Source organism: Callithrix jacchus, chromosome 20, assembly GCF_049354715.1.
Source record: "Callithrix jacchus isolate 240 chromosome 20, calJac240_pri, whole genome shotgun sequence".
Lineage (NCBI taxonomy): Eukaryota > Metazoa > Chordata > Mammalia > Primates > Cebidae > Callithrix > Callithrix jacchus.
In genome coordinates this window covers 16239091-16255511 of record NC_133521.1, presented here as the reverse complement: position 1 = coordinate 16255511, position 16421 = coordinate 16239091, and the positions used below count along the sequence as shown (strand labels likewise).

At 41.3% G+C, this 16421-nt stretch overlaps 2 pseudogenes; both read left to right on the top strand.

The window, feature by feature from the left end:
- The first annotated feature begins 6484 nt into the window (after positions 1-6484).
- Positions 6485-6585, top strand: LOC118149787 (U6 spliceosomal RNA; annotated as a pseudogene).
- A 6503-nt stretch (positions 6586-13088) lies between these two features.
- On the top strand, positions 13089-13185 carry LOC118149784 (U6 spliceosomal RNA; annotated as a pseudogene).
- Positions 13186-16421: the final 3236 nt, after the last annotated feature.

Sequence of the window (16421 nt, the reverse complement as noted above, 5' to 3'; positions counted from 1 at the left end):
GCCATAAAGGCTCTAGGCTTTTTACTCACTCCCTCCGCCTCCTCTCTGACCCTAATACTTTCTCGTGTGGCCCTGTGCGGCAAGACACAGCCCCTTCTCTTGAGAACCGTAATAAAACTTTCAAAGCATTGGCCACTAATTCATTGACTGTCATCACTCAGTCACCTCTATACATTAAATTCTGAGGACAATGAAAACAAGGTGCAGTGGGGTGGGACAGCACGGCCAAACTGGAAAGCCTTGGTACCATTCTAAGGAGCTAAGACCATTCCATAGGAAATGGGAGGTTTGGGGGCAAATAACATAAATCTGAGCTTCGGGAAGATAATTCAAGTGGTAGATAAAGAAGAGAGAGATTAGATGCTGGGAACCAACTTGGAATCGGTTCTCTGGGCAGTTTTTGGCAACTATTTGGATACAGGAAGTGAAGTATAGAAGGTAGTCAAAGATTCAAGTTTTGAACCTGGTTGACCAGGTGGACGGACATGTCATGAATAGATACACAGTAATAGGGGCACTTTAGGGAAAGGATGAGTTCAGTTTGGGACCCATAGTATCCAGGAGCTACTAGACAGGAAGGTCTGAAGCCCAATGGAGAAAGCAGCCTAGAAGCTTTAGAGAGGAGACACATTGAGAGGCAGTTATATGAAGTGTTTTTCCTTTTTCATATTTTAAATGTTCAGTTTGTGATACAATCCCATGTAAAAACACAATCCGCAGTGATAATTTAGAATTTCTCTGATGACATGGTACTGGGTATAGTTTGGGATAGAAATATAATTTGTCTGATTGAAGGCAATGTTATTTACTGCCAAGGACAGTAAGCTATTTTCTATGCTGATACAATTAAGATGGATAGATAATGATTTATTGATGCCAAAGAAAGGCATTATTTTTGTACAAAGACCAGAATACTGGCTCCAAACTCAAATACCACTATTATTTTATACGAAGGTAACAGGCCAATGTTGAACATAAAATTAGATTGCCTTGTTTGTCTTATTTAATGTCTTGGCTCATCATGAAACTATTATTCATTGTGTATCTATTGTTGCTGTATTTAATCTGTCCTCTCCTTGACTAATAAGTGAATAAACCAGAAAAAGGTGAAATTAGCGAATGTTTGAGCTTAGATGCTGAACTGCATCAATTCATTTGACGAAAGTGGCAAGTAGTTTTCAAGCATAGATGTGTTAATAGCTTAAATCCGAAGAGCCAGGAGTACTTCTCTTCTCTGAGAAAGCTGTGTTCCTTAGCACATAGACAACCAAACAATGTACCAGTATTATACTGACACAATTGCAGTATATTGATAATATTCAGAATATATTTGGTGTATTTACAATATATGAACTTTCAGTATTCTGAAAAGTATCTGCTGGATCCTTGAAAATAGAGTAACTTTTTCACTGTAATCCTTCCAAGATTTTGGAATCATACGACTGCAGTGTTTTAGAACTTAGAACAAGTGTTTTAGTGAACAGGGGGCCGCTTTAGCGTTTAAGAGTTGCCCTCGAAAGTCACAGCCTCCGAAGAACACACAGGCTTTAGATGAGCAAAACTTGAAGCAGCTTTAAATCTATTCTTTTGAAAACCACTGCTTTCTAAATTTCTTTCATTGAGTGGGAAGATTGTGGTGCAAGTGACAGAAATGCAAATCTGGGGGTGGGGAGAAAAAGAAAGAAAAAAGAAATATGAAAAACTGTACACATGGTTCATTGAAAGAAAAAGAAAGAAAGAAAAAATAAATGTAATGGGCACCATCCTTCCGGTTGCCTGCTCAAGCCAAAATTTGGGGGTTTTCCTTCATCTTCTACCCCAACCCTTACACTTTGTAACGGCTCATTAGCTAACTGGCGCATCAGCAAATGTTGATTTAACATTCATATTTCTAGAATCTGACCATTTCTCATTCTGGGTTAAGTCACCATCAACTCTTGCTTGGATTTTTGCATTAGCTCTCTAGTCCCCTTGCTTTTGCCCATGACCTCCCTGTTGTTCCTTAAGTACCCCAGACACACATGGTCCTCAGTGCACTGTCTATTCCACTACCTGAACTGTGTTTCTCTTGGATTTCCACATGGCTTGTCTCTTTTAGGTCTTTACTCAAAAGTCATTGTCTTGATGAGGTCTTCCCTGGCCACCCTATCTAAAATTTTAACTATTTAACAACAATTTTAAGAACTCACACACTTGATATCCTCTGCTATGGTTTGACTGTATTCACCAAAATTCATGTGTTGAAAACTAAATCCCCAATACAACAATGTTGGGATGTGAGTGTTTTGGGAGGTGTTTAGGTGATGAGGGTTCTACCATCACGAATGGATGAATGCCATTATAAAGAGGGCTTTGGGGAGTGGGTGCTCTCTCTACACATGCCATGTGAGGACACAGAATTTGTCCCCCTGTTGGCCCCTTTGACTTCCACCATGTGAGGACAGCAAGAAGGTCCTCATCAGACGCTGGTGCCTTGATCTTGGACTTCCCAGCCTCCAGAATTATGAAAGAATAAATTTCAGTTCTTTAGAAATTACCCAGTCTCAGCTATTCTGTAATAGCTGGTAACAGAATAAATAATAAATGGACTAAGACACTTCCCTTTTCTTCAGCATTGATCAGTCTCCAACTATATATTTTACTAATTTATCTTGTTTATTTTATTGCTTTTCTTTTGAGAAGGAGTTTTGCTCTTGTTGCCCAGGCTGGAGTACAATGGCACAATCTTGGCTCACGGCAACCTCCACCTCCCAGGTTCAAGCAATTCTCCTGCCTCAGCCTCCCAAGTAGCTGGGATTACAGGTGCACACCACCACGCCAGGCTAATTTCTATATTTTTAGTAGAGATGGGATTTCACCATGTTGGCCAGAATGGTCTCAAACTCTTGACCTCAAGTGATCCACCCACCTTGGCCTCCCAAAGCACTGGCGTTACAGGTGCCAGCCACTTGCCCGGCCATTTATCTTGTTTATTGTCTGTCACTCCTCCTAAAACATTAGCACCATGAGTGTGGGGATATAGTTTAGTCTCTTTTTCACTGCTATATCCCCGCTGCCTAGTGTGTATTAGGAACTGAGTAAATATTTATTGAGTGATTTGGTGTCTCTTTATTTATAGCAGTGATATTAAATTTCCTTTAAAACATCAAGTAAAAGTTTTTTTTTTTTTTTTTTTTTTGAGATGGAGTTTCGCTCTTGTCACCCAGGCTGGAGTGCGATGGCGCGGTCTCGGCTCACTGCAAACTCCGCCTCCTGGGTTCAAGCAATTCTCCTGCCTCAGCCTCTCCAGTAGCTGGGATTACAGGCACGCGCCACCATGCCCAGATAATTTTGTATTTTTAGTAGAGACGGGGTTTCACCTCGTTGACCAGGATGGTCTCGATCTCTTGACCTCGTGATCCACCCGCCTCGGCCTCCCAAAGTGCTGGGATTACAGGCGTGAGCCACCGCGCCCGGCTAAGTAAAATCTTTAAGTAAGTAATAGTACAGATGATATGCAGATATTACAGTGGTTACAAAATATAGCAGTAAAACACTGAAAAGACTAGGTTAAAGTGGTTACAAAATAGTTTGCCTGGCTGAGCGCAGTGGCTCACGCCTGTAATCCCAGCACTTTGGGAGGCTAAGGCGGGCAGATCACGAGGTCAGGAGTTCAAGACCAGCCTGGTTAGCATGGTGAAACACCATCTCTACTAAAAATACAAAAAACTAGCTGGGCATGGTGGTGCGTGCCTGTAGCTCCAGCTACTTGGAGGCTGAGGCAGTAGAATTGCTTGAACCCGACAGGTGGAGGTTGCAGTGAGCCAAGATTGTGCCACTGCACTCCAGCCTGGGGGACAGAGCAAGACTCCATCTCAAAAAAAAAAAGTTTGCCAAGGTACATGCTAGTCACAGATAATTCTGTAGATCCATGAGCTTAAGTAATCAATATTATGATGAAAGGTCCTTGATTGGACTCCAGTAATGCAGATTTTGTTGAGTTTTGGTAGAACTATACCGAATTTTACCTTTAGATCAACCATCAAAAAGGAATGCTTAAGCAAATAAAATTTTAAATGGCTTAGTTCCCTGCCTATGAAGCATTTCCAGCAGCCGTTTCTACTCAATTGCTGTGTTACTTCAGGAAGCCAGCAGGCCTGGGTAGGGCCCAATTTTCACCTCTTTAATTGGCTTTGTGACCTTGGGTGAGTTACCTCTCAGAAGCTTCTGCATCTGTAAGATGTACATAATGATAGTAGCTCACAGAGCTGTGGTGCGGGTGGGACGGATGAGCTAAGACACAGTTGGTCCTTGAACAATGAGATTAGGGCACTGACCCCTGAACAGTCAAAAATCTACATATAATATTTTAAATTAAAATTTTTTTATTTTAAGCATTTTTATAGAGGTGGGATCTTGCTATGTTGCCCAGGCTGGTCTTGAACTCCTGACCTCAAGCAATCCTCCTACCTTAGCCTCCCAAAGTGCTGGGATTATAGGTGTGAGCCACCGCACCTGGCTTACATGTAACTTTTGACATCCCAAACTTAGCTACTACTGGCCTGCTGTTGATCAGAAGCCTTACTGATAACAGTTGATTAGCAGATATTTTGCATGTTATATGAATTATATACTGTATTCTTACAATAAAGTAAGCCAAATAAAAGAAAGTGTTAAGAAAACCATAGGGAAGAGAAAATACATTTACTATTCATTGAGTGGAAGTGAGTCATGATAAAGATCTTCATCCTCATCGTCTTCATGTTGTGCAGGCTGAGGAGGAGGAGGAAGAGGAAGGGGTGGTCTTGCTGCCTCAGGGGTAGCCAAGGTGGAAGAAGTGGAGGACCTGCAAGAGGAGGCAGGAGAGTCAGACACACATGGTGTAACTTTTATTGAAACAAAGTTCACGTATAAGTGGGGACTCACGCAGTTCAAACCAACCGGTGTTATTCAAGGGTCAACTGTATACAAAGTACTGAGCTCAGGGCCCAGCCCAATAAGAACTCAATAAATGTCCTTCTTATCATCATTATTCATATGTCTGTTTAGTGCTGCATCCTCAGCACCTCAGAGAACACCTGGCACATAGCAAGCACTCCATGAACATTTGTTAAATAGCTGTCATTATTGATGATCATCCTTGCTCTAGGCTTGGCTACACTTGTCTCCTCTTCAGGTCCGGTTCCCAAATATACTTGATCAAGTATTGTTCTCCAAGTTTTTTTCTGCAAAAAATTAGGTAGACTGTATCTCCTATGAGATCAAATTATTACAGGTTTTTTTGTGTGTTTTGAAATTACAGTACTATGTCTGAAATCTTACTATATAAGATTAATAGATCTAAATCATTAGAGTTCATTTTTACATAATTTAAATGTTCTTTTGGTTGAGCTATTTCTTGAGCACTGCTCCAAAACGCCTTCCATGAGATCAAAATAAATTGATGGGCATGCTGCGACCTTGTGTGTGGGTGGTACCAGTTTTAGATTCTTCCCACAGCCTTCAGCAGCGCTAACAGAAATTGTTAACCCATCTTATATATTGGGAGATATTGCATGTGTGTGTGTGTGTGTGTGTGTGCATGTGTGTGTCCCTCTTAACTTTCAAAGAAGTAGTGATTGCATCACTATAAGAGAGGTACCTGTTAATTCAGCTCCATCAGGCGGGGCTGGTTTCTCCGGGGCCTCTCTCCTTGCACACAGATGGTTGTTGTCTCACCGCGTGCTCACTCGGCTGTTCCTCTGCGCATGTGCATCCTGGGGTTCTTTCTCTTCTTATAAGACACCAGTCACACTGGATTGGAGCTCCACCCTTATGGTCTCATTTAACCTTAATTACCCTTTTAAAGGATTCTGCCTCCAAATTTAGTCACGTTAAAGGTTAGGGCTTCAAACTGTAAGTGTTGAGGGGACGCAAAACACAGTCCATAACAATCCGGTCTGTATTTTCATGTTCTCAAACTTTTTTAAAGTTTATTTTTGAATTTTTAATTGGCAAATAATAATGATATATATACACACACACACGTGTGTGTATATATATATATTGTAGAATGTGATGACTTGATACATGTGATATTTTCTCATTGTTGTCCTGAGATACAGTTTCCCAAGAGCAAAGGTTGGCTAAAGATATCTGACTGAACACAAGCACACGTGCTACCTCCCTACTTCCTGCCTCAAATCTCCTTACACAATATATTATTCTGTCTCTCTGCATTTCATGTGTACACATGAAACCCACAAAAACACATGAACACAGTAAAGAGGGCCACCAGAAGACCAGAAGTATACAGGAATTCCTGGAGGATAAAAAGCAGACAGGATCTGATTGACAGCAAACCTGGAGCGAAGACGAACACAGCTTAACCAAAGGTAGGCAAAGGACTACCAAGGAAGTGAAAGCAGTTTAGGGAATCTTCCCAGCTCAGTCAACAGACACCTGGAGCAGGAGCAGGTGCTGGCACAAGAAATGGAAGAGCTGTATTCACAAGAGCCAGGTCAGGACCTGCTTCCACAGTACAAACTAAAATGGGAAGGATACCGCGATGATCAGCATGGCCCCTGTACTACAATGACATGAATTTGTGAGGCATTTCGCGTTGTTCATAGTAGCATCCCGCAAATCACAAAGATCACAAAGATAAAAAGGTACATTTTTACAAGGGAGAGATCTGGGGTCATCACTATATGAAAATGATGAAACCTAACCCGTTAATAACAGAGTGACCTGACATGAGGTACCTATAGCTATCGTGGAGTACGTACATCGAATCCCCTATTAAGTATTTGTGCCTAAATATTAAGTATTTGTGCCTGAATCCAGTTAGGCAACAAAATCTAATTTTACATGGAATATGAAGGTAAGAGAGAGAGATTTGAGAAGAAGTTCAATGTCACCAAGAGGAAACAAGCAGACACAATCAGAATGTGGAATATTTTACAAGGGCAATGCTAGCAAAATATTGTTTTATGTATTACATACTGTATTCTTACATACTGTAAGACCCTTGTTAATGACCTCGGAAAGCCTTAGTTAGGATGGTGCTTTGCACCCTCTTAGTTACACAAAGAGCTAAGAATCTAAAGGGCATGCCTCCTAGGGCCTCTCAGCTAGACAGCAATGCTTCTAGGATTCTGAGGGTGTAGTGGTACAGCAGCTTCACAGGGAGCCAAAGAAGGGCAGATCTCAAAGAGCGTGGCCTGATGTCACAATGAGATGAGACTTTGGTGGAGTCTTTGAAAGGCGTGCATGTTTTGCCTGTGAGAGAAAGGCAAATTATTTGTAGGCAGAGGGAAGACCACGGCAGTTTTAAAAACAGACTGCATTTGGTGGCTCATGCCTAATAATCTTAGCACATTGTGAGGCTGAGGTGGGAGGATCGCTTGAGCCCAGGAGTTTGAGACCAGCCTGGGCAACATGGTGAGACCCTGCCTCTACAAAAAAATTAAAAAATTAGCCAGGCCTGGTGGCGTGTGCCTGTAGTCCCAACTACTTGGGAGGCTGAGGTGGGAGGATCACCTGACCCCTGAAGGTTGAGGCTACAGTGAGCTATGATTATGCCACTGCATTCCAGCCTGAGTGACAGAAACAAACAAACAAACAAAAACAAGAATGAAAACATAGCTGCAAATAATCTGAATCTAGGTGGGCTTTGTCACAGAGCATAATGGGAGCAACAGCAGAGCCTGATGGAGGTGACGCTGTGTGACTCCTGGTGCTGAGTCATAAAAGGTAATGAAGCTTCTCTCCTGTTCCCCAAAACACTCCTCCTCAGAGCCAGGAGTCAGGATGTAAGGAACCTGACCACTCTGAGGCCATGCAGACAGGCTACATGGACATGCTCTGGTGGGCAGTCCCAGCTGATCACAGCCTTCCCGCCACCCCAACCAAGGTCTTGGATGTGAGTGTGCAGAAGCCATCTTGGAGCCTCCAGACCAGTCTATATGACAAGTGAATACCACCAAGTGACCTTGTCAATGTTATGTGAAACAGAAGAATTGCTTGACTAGGCCCTGCCTGAATTCATGATCCACAAAATTGTAAAGTATAATAAAATAATTGTTTTAGGCCAATTAAGTTTTGGATTTTTTTTTCTTAAATCTCTATATAGATGTCTAGAACAGAATTTTGCTCTCCAAAAAGTCAATGTCATGGATGGGAGGTGGGGAAGATGAGGGATCTGTTTGAGGCACTATAACAATCAAATGCAAGGATTTGTCCTTGATTGGCTCTGGTTCAAAAAGTAGATTATGGGTACTTTGGGGACAACTGTGGAGATTTGCACACAGACCATTACATAATATTTTTAGGAAATTATTGTTAATTGTGTATTAGTCTGTTTTCATGCCGCTATAAAGAACTTCCCTGAGATGGGGCAATTTATAAAGGACAGAGGTTTAATTGACTCACAGTTTTGCACAACTGGGAAGGCCTCAGGAAACTTACAATCATGGCGGAAGGGGAAACATCCACCTTCTTCCCAAGGTGGCGGGAGGGAGAAGAGAAAAGGAAAAAACTGCCATTTCTTAAACCATCACATCTTGTGAGAACTCACTCACTATCATGAGAACATGGTGGAAACTGCCCCCAGGATCCAGTTACCTCCCTCCCTCAACACATGGGGATTACAATTCCAGATGAGATTTGGCGGGGAGGGACACAGAACCAAACCATATAAATTGTGTCAGATTTGATCATGGTTTTCCAAACCATATAAATTGTGTCAGATTTGATCATGGTTTTCCAAACCATATAAATTGTGTCAGATTTGATCATGGTTTTCCAAACCATATAAATTGTGTCAGATTTGATCATGGTTTTCCAAACCATATAAATTGTGTCAGATTTGATCATGGTTTTCCAAACCATATAAATTGTGTCAGATTTGATCATGGTTTTATGATTATGTAGAAAAACATCTATTTGTAGGACCTACTGGTGTATAGGTCAAGTGTTATTATGATTGCAACTTACTCTACAATGGATCAGAAAAACAATTACACACACACACACACACACACACACACACACAAAGCAAATATAGCAAAAAGCTAACAACAGTTTGAATCTAGGTACTAAGTATATGCATGTTCATTATGCCAGCCTTTCAACTTTTGTGTGTGTGAAGATTTTCATAATAAAAAACTGAGATAAATAAAAAAAAAGTAAAAAACAGAGATAAAAAGATCAGACAAAATTAACTCATAAAAACATTTCCAACTTCAGTAGTCAGGAAGACAATGTAAATTAAAACCCAAATGCAGTACCACCCACCAGAATGGCTAAAACGAAAAGGACAGAAAAGCGTTGGCAAGGCTGTGAAGCAAGTGGAACCCCCTGACAGAAGTGTGTAATGCTCCATCCACTGTGGAAGACTGTTGGCTCTGGCTACTAAAGCCAACATATGTGACCGTATCGTGTCATTATTATAGAGGTACTAGTTAATCTAAGTTTTCTTTTTCTGTGTTTTCAATTCCACAAAATTACCCTTTCCTATCATTCCTATATTTTCAGATTTTTCTGGTAATTTGATAATTTATTCCCTGGTCTGATAGCTGGTTTCTGTCAGGCCAAAGTGAGTGTGGTGGTGAGCAGATTCATTAATTTGAGGAGAAAATGGAGGAAACAGGTTTCATTTACTCATCAAGATGTTTAGGTGCCTATGAGATGCATTGGGGTGGCAGACCTGGACATAAAGATGGTTGTGATGTGTTCTGGATTGTCAGGGAGGTCAGTCAGCACCCAGGGGAGGACATGGTAACATGAGGCGATAAATTGGCAGGTGTGGTGACTCATGCTTTTAATCCCAGGACTTTGGGAGGCTGAGGCACAAGGACCACTCAAGCCCAGGAGTTTGAGACCAAACTAGGCAACATAGCAAGACCCCATCTGTAAAAATAATTTTAAAAAATTATCCAAGTGTGGTGGTGCATGCCTATCATAGCAGCCACTCAGAGGTTGAGGTGGGAGACCTACTTGAACCCAGGAGGCTGAGGCTGCAATGAGTCGTGAACGTGCCACACCACTACACTTCAGCCTGGGCAACAGAGCAAGACTTAAAACAATAAAAATAGCAATGATAGAGCCATGTCCAAAATGTATGGGGGTTCAGAAGGCACGGTGAATTCTGAATTGGATATAAGAGGAGTTTACAATGTTTTAGAGGAAGGGCCATCAGAATAGGGCCTTGGAGTATGAGTAGGACTTTCCAAGCCCAAGGATCAACATCAAGCAAAGATGTGGGATTGTGCAAGTTCAGGACAAAGCATCTCTCCTTTCAAACCAGTCACTCTTTTTGCTTTGCATTTCCTGGTTAATGGCACCACCATCTACCCAATGACCTGTATCTTCATGAGACGGATGCGCTGCCTACTCTGCTAAAGTGGCAACTAACCTGTGTCTTTATTTGACCAGTAACATAAAAATCCAGTTTGAACTGGTTTAAACAATAAGGCTTTATAACAGGAGAGTCGAGGACTTCACGGCTGGTTGATAACAATAGCCCGAGGATACACTGGGGATCTATCCTTGCTTTGGTCTGCATACGGTCAGTTCCACTCTATAGCTCATTCTCCTGGGGCCTGGGGTCACAAGATGGTTGCCAGTTAAATCAGGCTATCCACCTCCTTATTCTTATCAAGTGGGAAAGGGCACTTCAGCCCCAGTATTCCAAGCAAGAGTTCCGGCATTCACTGATTGGTAGGTTTAGATCACATTGTCACTCCCGAACCGAAAACTACAGAGAGAGCCATGGAATGTGCTAATTAGTGTCAGTCAGTCCAGGCCCACCTCTAAAGCTAAGACAGAGTTCAATTTCTCCAAAGCACATGGGTTCCACAACAGGAGAGGTTGGAAGTTTGTCTTGAGCAACAATCTGGAAGCCCTCAGGAAGAAGAAAGATGGATAGAAAACAAATAAATGTTCATTGCAGTTACTACCTGCAATTCAGGAGCCTGGGAAGAATTTGGCATTTCTTACTCTCTTATCTCCCCACATCCAACCAGTCAACACATTCTGTTGATTCTACCTTCTTGTTATTATATTACCTTCCCAACTGTCTTTATTCAAGCCCTCATCATTTCTCACCCATATACTTAAAATGCTTCATAATTGGTGTTCCTGCCTCTACTGTCTCCTCGCCCTGGAGTTCCTTTAGATAACTCTCACAGTGATCTTCCTTTAGATAACTCTCACAGTGATCTTCCTTTGGATAACTCTCACAGTGATCCCATTACTCCCCTGCTTATGCCCCAACTGGCTTCCCACTGGTAACAGAATAAATTCTAAATTCCTGGAGAAGTTACTTCCTGGGGGTCATGTCTTTCATGTTATGTGTATTAGTCTGTTAGAGTCACACAACAAAGCACCATGGACTAAGTGGCTTAATAGCAGAAGTTAGTTTTCTCATAGTTCTGGAGGCTGGAAGTCCAATATCAAGGTGGTCGTAGGTTTGGTTTCTGGTAAGGCCTCTCACCTTGGCTTGCCGACAGCCACCTTCTTGCTCTGTCTTCACATGGCCTTTCCTCTGTGCATGCACATCCTTGGTGTCTCTTTCTCTTCTTATAAGACACTAGTCACATTGGATTAGGGCTCAACCCTTATGAGGTCATTTAATCTTAATCACTTTTTTAAGGACAATGTCTCCAAATATAGTCATTGGGAATTAGGGCTTCAAACTATGACTTTGGGGAGAACATAATACAACCCATAACAACTGTTTTCTATCTTAGTCCCCGAATACTTATTTTTTTAATTTAAATTAAATTAAATTATATATATATATTTTTGGAGTCAAAGTCTTGCTTCATTGCCCAGCTGGAGTGCAGTGGCGCAATCTCAGTTCACTGCAACCTCTACCTCCCGGGTTCAAGTGATTCTCCTGCCTCACCCTTTCAAGTAGCTGGGACTACAGGCACACACCACCACACCCAGCTAATTTTTCTGTATTTTTAGTAGAGACAGGGTTTTACCATGTTGGCCAAGCTGGTCTCGAACTCCTGACCTCAAATAATCCACCCACCTCGGCCTCCCAAAGTGCTGGGATTATAGGCATGAGCCACTGCACCTGGCCCTTTAAAAATTTTTAATTGACAAATAATAATGGTATATACTAATGGGGTACAGTGTAATGATTTGATACATGTGACACATCCTCATTTCTGCCCTGAGATATAGTTTCTCAAGAGCAAAGATTGGTTGGAGATATCTGACTGAACACAAGCACACACATTACCTCCCTACTTCCTGCCTCGAATCTCCTTACACAATACATTCTGTCTCTCTGTATTTCACATATACACATGAAACCCACAAAAACACGTGAATACAATAAAGAGGGCCACCAGAAGACCAGAAGTACACAGGAATTCCTGGAGGATAGAAAACAGATGAGATCTGATTGACAGCAAATCAAATCTGGAGCAAAGACAAACACAGCTTAGTCAAATGTAGGCAGAATGAATACCAAGGAAGTGAAGGCAGTTCAGGGAAATTCTAACGCTAAGTCAACAGGCATCTGGAGCAGGAGCAGGTGCCGGCACCTGGAAGAGCTGTATTTGAAGCTGTCCTCACAGGGTTAACAAGAATTCTGGACAGAAATACAGTTATAATTAAGCACTAGTTGGGCTGCAATTTGACCCACTTCCTTGTAACCAAAATTCATGTAGCACTAGATATTGACCATTTGTATCCACATTGTTTCTATAGATGGGATTTCTGATGCTAGAATCATAAGTTTTGTTCAAGAATGGCGGAAGCAGATCCTTAATGTAGTGGAGTAGCTGATGCCAAGCAGTGTAAAGAACCCACAGAGGAACCAAACCAATGTACAGATTCAGCTTCTTTACTCCCTGTCTCATGATGTCACCCTGGACTTGCTGACAAACCAACCATCTCCACACTTTGGCCCCGTCCGAAACCCTTAACATCCCTAGCCCCAAAATCCTCAGGGAGACAGATTTGAGGTTTTCTCCTGTCTTCTTACTTGGTGGCCCTTAGATTAAAACTCTTTCTCTGCTGCAACCCAATGTCTTAGCATATTGACTTGCCACATGCATCAGGCAAAGAACCTATTACAGTTACAAATCATCAAAGCCAGGGCAGGACATGCTTCCATAGCACAGACTAAAACTGGAAGAATGCCAAGATGATTAGCATGGTCCCTGCACAAGGATGATGTGAAGTTTTGAAGCATTTCATAATTTTCATAGTGTCACCCCACAAATTCCATAAAATCACAAGGAAGAAAATGTACATTTTTACAATAGAGAGATCTGGGGGTCGTCCCCATATGCAAGTGATGAAACCTAACATATTAATAGTAGGACAACCTGACATGATATATCTATAGAGATCATGCAATATAATGTATTCGAAATCACCTACAAAGTATTCTTGCCAAAATATTCAACCTTAATCAAATCAAGTCTCTAGACCCAATTTTGTAGGAAATATGGAGGTGAGGGAAGGGGATTTGAAAAAAGTTAAATGACACCAAAAGGAAACAAGCAGACAAAATCAGAATGGAGAACATGCTACATGAGTAATACCAGGAAAATACTCTCAGGAAATCCAGTGCATAACTGTAAGACCCTTGTTAATGGGCTCAGAAAGACTTAAAATGGTGCTTTTTGTGTGTCTTCTCAGTTACACACAAAATTCCTGAAGAATCCAAAGGGCATACTTCCTAGCCCATATCAGCTAGACAATAACACTTCTAAGGCTCCTACAGCAGCCTCACGGGGAGCCCACGATAAAGAAGGGAGGATCTCAAACAGTCTGAGCATGGTGTCTTGATGGGATGAGAGTCTGGAATAGACTTGGAAAAGGGTGTGTGTTTTGCAGGTGGGGGAAAGACAAATTATTCGTGACTGAAGAACAGCTCATTGCAGCTTTGTAAATGTAGCTGCAAATTCTTTGCATCTGGGTGGGCTTTATGACTGCTTCAAACAACAGAGCCTGATGGAAGTGACGCTGCGTGACTCCTAATGCTGGGCCATAAAAGGAGATGTGGCTCTTGTTCTGGTCCCCCAAACACTTGTCCTCAGAGCCAGGAGTCAGGATGTAAGGAAACTGACCACTCTGAGGCCATGCAGAGAGGCTACATGGACATTCTCTGGTGGGCAGTCCCAGCTGATCACAGCCTTCCTGCCATGTTGGACATGAGCATGCAGAAGCCATCTTGGAACCTCCAGACCAGCTCATATGGATACCAACAAATGACCTTGTCAGTGTTATGTGAAACAGAAGAATTGCCCAACTGGGCCTTGCCTAATTATAATCTACAAAATTATAAAATATAATAATTGTTTTAAGCCACTAAGGTTTTGAAGTTTAAAAAAATTTTTATATAGAGAACCAGAATAGAATTTGGCCCTCCAAAAATGTGATGGGTGGGAGGTGGGGAAGATGAGGGATCTCTTTAAAACACTATAACAATCAAATGCAAGGATTTTGCCTTGATTGGCTTCTGGTTCAGAAAAGTAGATTACGGGTACTTTGGGGACAAACGGAGGGACTTGCACACAGACCATTACATAGTATTCTTAGTAAATTATTGTCAATTGTGTTACATATGATCATAGTTTTATGGTTATGTAGAAAACATCTATTTCTAGGAGATACTGGTGTACTTATGAGTCAGTGTCATTATGATTGCAACTTACTTTACAATGGATCAGCAAAACAATTATATATATATACACACACGAAACAAATATAGCAAAAGGCTAACAATTGTTTAAATCTAGATACTAAGTATATGCACGTTCATTATGCCAGCCCTTCAGCTTTTCTGCATGAAGATTTTCATAATAAAAAGCAGAGAAAAAAATCATAGAAAATTTAACTCATAAAAATGCCTCCTATTTCATTAGTCATAAAGAAAATTTAAATTAAAACCCAAATGCAATACCACCCACCAGAATGGCTAAAATGAAAAGGACAGAAAAGCGTTGGCAAGGCTGTGAATCAAGTGGAACCCCCTCACAAAAGTATAAAATCATCCAACCACGGTGGAAAACTGTTGGCCCTGAAAAGCCAACATATAGCTACCCGATGACCCAACAATTCTCATTCCACAAGAAGCCCATACATATGTTCATCAAAAGATATGAGTAAGTACTACTAACAATAGCCTCAAGTGAAAACTACCCAAATGTACATCAACAGGAAAGGGAATAGATAAATATGTGTTCATAAAATGGAATGCTGTACATCAGCAAGCACGATGAACCACAACCACACAGAACAAGGCGGATTAATCTCACAAACATGCTACATGGAAGATTTATGATTGCATGGATAATATTTTGATAAAGTAGAGATAATATTGCAATACAATGATGTTTAGTAAATCTAGAGTAATAGAAGTTAGGGCAGTGATCACCCTTGAAGGTGCAGTGACTGGAAGCAGATGCAGGGCCTCTAGTTGTTTTGTTTCCTGATCTTGGTGCTGGTTATAAGGATGTGTTAATTCTGAGCAACTTTCTGATACATGCTACATTTTAATAAAAAGTTAAGAAAAAATAAAAGAATAAGATCTTCTCGGGCCGGGTGCAGTGGCTCATGCCTGTAATCCCAGCACTTTGGGATGGTGAGGTGGGCAGATCACAAGGTCAAGAAATCGAGACCATCTTGGCCAACATGGTGAAACCTCATCTCTACTAAAAATACAAACATTAGCTGGGTGTGGTGGCGTGCATCTGTAATCCCAGCTACTTGGGAAGCAGAGGCAGGAGAATCCCTTGAACCTGGAAGGTGGAGATTGTGGTGAGCTGAGATCGTGCCACTGCATTTAAGCCTGGTGACGGAGTGAGACTCCATCCCCCCCAAAAGAAAGAGCTTCTCACATACATGCTGACTCAGCAGTTATGTCATTACCTTCTGCATCCCCACCACCAGGATAAAGCCTTGAGTAGAACTTTCTGAAATGGGACTTCTGAAACTGGGACCAAGGAAGAAGGGAGGTCTTTCAGGTAAGTTACAATAACCCTGAGAGTTCCTCTCACTCAGAAGGCAAACATACTATTCTTTCCTCATTTAGTAATCTGTCATTAGGAGACCCAAGATTTAATTTTGAATTACAAAGTAGATAAATGATAGACAAGTAGATGGATGGATAGACTGATACAGACAGATATTCAATTACAGCTTCCAATTATAAGTATTAATAGATAGCTAAGAATCATCAACAGTTTGAGAAACACAACACACATACACAAAAGCACCAAACTAGACAAACAGAAAAATGAGCACCCAAAAAACAGAATTCATAAAGCAATCAGAAATAATTATAATTAATATTATCAGAGAGATGAAACTGCTAATAAATAAACCACTCTGTTTTCAGAAATTAAAAATATTATTACCACCATAAAATAAATATTCCACAACTTAATAGGTAGGGTGCATAGCAGAATAGACTCAGCTGAAAATTAGCT